The following is a 4776-nucleotide window of genomic DNA, read 5'->3' on the forward strand; positions in this document are numbered from 1 at the left end:
GGTGCAAAAAAGGCTATTTAAAAGGAAAAGGAAGACGTGTCAGCTGGTAATTTCGGTGGCATATAATAAAGCTTTCACAGATAACAGGAAGGTTTAACAGAGAAAAAGTAAGTTTCTGTATCTTTTTGAGCTTTTAACTTGTCTAACAATCCTAAGCTTATGGTAAGGATCTGCAATTTTTTGGGAATACACTCAGAAATGGTGGTGTTAATGCTAACATTTTAGCATACTAACATTAGCATGTTAGCATGGTAACAAAGAAAACATAGGATTTTAATGACTGATGGAAATGGCAACTGTATCTAATGATGCACAGTCTTACCATGTCTTAGACTGCTTTTTCAGATGTGCTATGTCTTAGTGAATGTTTACTGACTTCTTCATCTATAAATCTTATATAAAAAAATGTAGATTTGTTGACGATGTAGACATTGTCAGTTCCTCGGAAGTTTCAAGTTGAGCTCTGTTACAACCCGTCTTGCTGAAAGGCTTCGCTTTAGCTTGATACCACTCCTCTGTTCTCTGCTATACCTTTTTCCATATTTTCCCCAATGGTAGTTTTTTTTTTTTTTTTACATGTTACTCTCTCTTTGCTATTAATGCTTAGCTTTAGATCTACAGTAGGGTGCTGGTAATCTACAAAAAGTGTTCCCAGTGGGATATTCATTTATTTACTTTTCAGTGTTTGGTTCTGTGTTTAGATGCAATACTTTCGATAGCTGACAATTACATTACGTGCCCAACAACAGAAGGATTTGTTTTGCTTTTTCTAGATAAGTCCCTCAATATATTTTACCACAGCTTCCAGGAGTGTCTTTGATTTTATTGTTGATAATGGAAATGCATGCATGGAGTCATACAGACGTATAAATGTCATGACTGATAAGATCAAATTCCCCTTTTCTAGTAAAATCCAAGAAATCTGTTTTGTGTTAGCCAACAGATGACATGACATTTATTACCATTTTCCAGCACAGTTGCAAGCGTCTCACGAGGCCGGCTACTGAAGCGGTTACACACACAGTAAACTGCTTAGAAGATGTTCAAGGGAATGATGCGCAGAACTGGCAATATGAATGTGAATTCCCTTGGAAGGCAACTTTGCACGCACACACATGCGTAGAGGAGAACATGAGAAATGGGCAAAGAGCCACACTATTCAATGTGAACTGGAGGGTCCAAGTCGCTAAACTAATCCTCGTACCACAAGATCCCACTTTCAGCCAAGTCTTTTGCTGCAGCTGCCTGGGATCATTTCACAAACACAAGGTATTCCTGGAAGAATTGATTCTGTTAGATAGTACATTGATCACACAGATCGCCTGCGGACAGAAGATGGCTTTACAAGCAATAAGATGGGAGACAATTATATTATTTTAGTGAAATAAGACAGAGTACAAGCAGTGAGTGCCAATAGCCTAGGCAGGGGAGGGGAGGTACGGGCGGGCCCCCTCTGTGGCTGCCTCGGTGTGTTTGTGCTCCATCCTCAAGTGGCACGATAATCCACTAAACTTTCCTGCTCCCGCTCCTCTCAATGCAATCAGGATGCGAAGGCTCACCAGTGATTGCGTTCATTTGTAAAAGCATCCAAGCCAAAATTGAACCCCAAGGCTGATAAACTATAAAGATGCTGATCAGATCGCGGCTAAGGAGTCCACACTTGAGGGCACAAGTGTCAGGGCTGGAGCCAAAAGAGCAATGACTCTGTATACCTCACTCAGAGCCGGGCGACTGCCTCGGAATACAAACAAGAGAGGAGAAAACACAGAAAAACGACAGCGGAAGGCAGCAGGATTTTTCATCAGGCTGCATCTTTCAGAGGCTGGAAGTGTGATCTGTTTGGCGGATTTTCAGTTTTTAAATGCTGTCTTATGCACTCTTTGGGAAAAGAATATAAACACAATGAACTTTTCAATGTGTTTTGTGACAAATCAATTCAAAGCAGCATGCAGTTGTGAGGAAGGAAAAAATAATCATGTTTATCAAATCAAAAAATAATCTAAAAAGTGTTGCATATGTATTTATCCCCCTTTTATTTGATACCCAAAATAAAACTGCCTTCGACTCATCTAATTAGGAAATGGTTTCCACCTTCGTGCAAATGTAGATCGCGGCGAATTTCACTGTAAAAACAATGGCTTTGTGTAAGCCTTGTTGGAGAATGTTGAACAGCAACATAAATACCACTGAATACAGAATAAAGTTAGAAAGCTAGTAGAAATTAAAATATTAGTTAAAAATAAAACTTTTAGTCTTTTTTACAGGTTTGCCACATTCCATGCAGAGGACACAACAGACATGTGGAAGAAGGTGATTTTAAGACTTATTCAGGTCCAGTACATCCCATGATGTTTCAGCACTTGACTTATTGTCACCACACCAAAAGAACTGGTGCAACCTTTTTTTTTTTTTTTTTTTCTTTTTCGCTGCTCTACAGTTATCTCTCACAGCTATTGCAGCTTCTCGCACTAAATGAACAGTGTCATTACTTTAAACACACATATCTGCCTCTGCCGAAACACGAAGAGCGAAGAAGGACTGAAGAAGAGAAAAGAAAGAAAGGGAAGATCTGAGGATGTCCCCCCCTCACCCCGCCCCATCCTCGTGGCCCCAGCGCGTTAAATGTCAAAGAGCAGTCAGCGGGAGAGACTGATTCCAGGAGGCGATGTGAATGGGACGATTGAAGACCCACTTTGATTGACAGCTCTTCCTCTCCCGTTCTGCCCTGAGGCTGATTGACAATGTGGTTCATCTCACATTTTGTGACTGAGCTAATCCAGTAAATTCCTACCAGACGCTGCTCAACTCAGCGGAGACGTGCCGCTCCTTTCCCAGGTGGAGGTTTCGTTTTGTTCCTTCTTCCCCAAAATAAATATGTTTTCTCCATCTGCGGCACCCAAAACAAACCGGTGAAGGGGTTGGGGGGCCGGGGGGAGTGAGGCGGTTGTGGGTCCGAGGGGGGGCTATAATTAACTTTAAGTGCATAATTAAGGGAGTTTAGAAAAGTGGTAGTTTTTTCTATGAATTAAAATGTAGACTAATTACGTATGGGAATTGTCCTGCTGTTGTGCTAGCGATTAACATTGTCACAGGTTACTGTCTCAATATGCCGCCTGTTGGAAATGGGATCACCTTACTGGAACGATTGATCTCTTGCCAAGTTCAGTAATTAATTGACTCAACAATCACTGACACGCAACTGTCTCGCGCGTCGTCCCTCATGCCCACAAGGTGTGCCGCTCGTCCTCTCGACCTTGCACCTGTATTTTGATGTGTGCCGTTTCCCACAATTGGCTTCAGCCACACCGCAGCTGGCTTTTCAAAGAAGGGGGAGAAAAAAAAAAAACGAGAAAGAATTTATAAAAAAAAAACCACAACTCTGCTTTAGAGTTCCTCTTTGACACCAGTGACACACATTACTGTGGTTGCCCAATAAGGATAGGCGTGTGCAATACATTTGACGCCTTCATTAATCATCATTCCTAAATGATCACTCTGTAAGGAGATTCATTTAAGCATGATTAATTGCAGACCGAGTCTAATCAGGCGATGAATTACCTGCCTAACCTTTTGCATGAGGTTGTTGTTAACCTCAAGTCAAACCATTGGAACCCAGAGTAGTTAACTGTGTCAAGGAAAATTAAAATACATCAATAATGAGAATTTTCAAAGGCGTATGCAACTCCAAACTTTAAATGTCCAAATGTTACTTTAAGGTTGTTTCTTTTACTGCTGATTAGATAATTTCACATAAAGAAATTTCTATAAAAATAATTGAAACATTTGTATTTATATTTTACTGTTTGACTTAAGAGTTAAGCTACATTATGATTCCTAAGCCACCATTTTCAGTTTTCCAAGTGTATAAACTGGACATAATATATATATTTTTGACACTTCTCCAAAGCTGACTGTAAAAAAAAAATGCATCTTGGAATCAAGAGTTCATAACTATTAGACTCCAGCTACATAGAAGCTGGAGGCCTGCCAGAAAAATCCTACATCAGTCCTCCCATCGTAAATGTAAAGGTTAAGAATTTGCTAAACTATGTTGAGGCTTTTTCTGAAACTATCTGCTTTGTTTGGATACTGCAGGTGGATTTTGGATCCAACAAAAGATGGGAAAGCACACTGCTGTGTACAGTGAAGGCTCTGTGATGCTATGGGGTGTTTCTATTCCACCGGTCCTGGGAAACTTATGAAATTCTAGGAAATGGTTTTAATGAAGGTAAGCAATATAAATATACAGCTGCAGCCAAGTGTGGCATCTTGGGCTCACAATGTCTCTAAAACAATGATTATATTAAATATTTCATAAAATATATTGCTTTCTACTTTACACTTACTGTTCCTCTTAACGCCCACTGAGACAAAAATGCGCAGTTTTTTTTTTTTTTTCTCTTGCTTTGTTAATTTAGATAAAACGATTGTGGGGCGGGAAATGTTCCTGTCTTTTCCAGTGTTGACACTGATGCATGATTAAGTCCATCAATGTCATCAATAGATGTTAGACTCTTGGCTGCTGTCGAGCCCACAAGACAATGCCTGGATGTGTGCACAGTTCTGTTTACTTTGTAGGTATGATGAAAGCCTTGCCAGCCAGTTACAACAATATTGGAGTGAGGTAATCTCTCACAGAGATGAACTGAGAGTGACTCGCACACGCATCAAGCTTTGCATTGAGCACTCGCTGCGCAGTATGCGTTTAAAGTTAGACTGTCGGGTCTGCAGCAGCATGTTGCATTTGTAGGTGACTGTATATTCTCAGAATAATGC

Source organism: Poecilia mexicana, unplaced genomic scaffold (assembly GCF_051168715.1).
Source record: "Poecilia mexicana isolate PSO_F unplaced genomic scaffold, ASM5116871v1 scaffold_20, whole genome shotgun sequence".
In the NCBI taxonomy this organism is placed as follows: domain Eukaryota; kingdom Metazoa; phylum Chordata; class Actinopteri; order Cyprinodontiformes; family Poeciliidae; genus Poecilia; species Poecilia mexicana.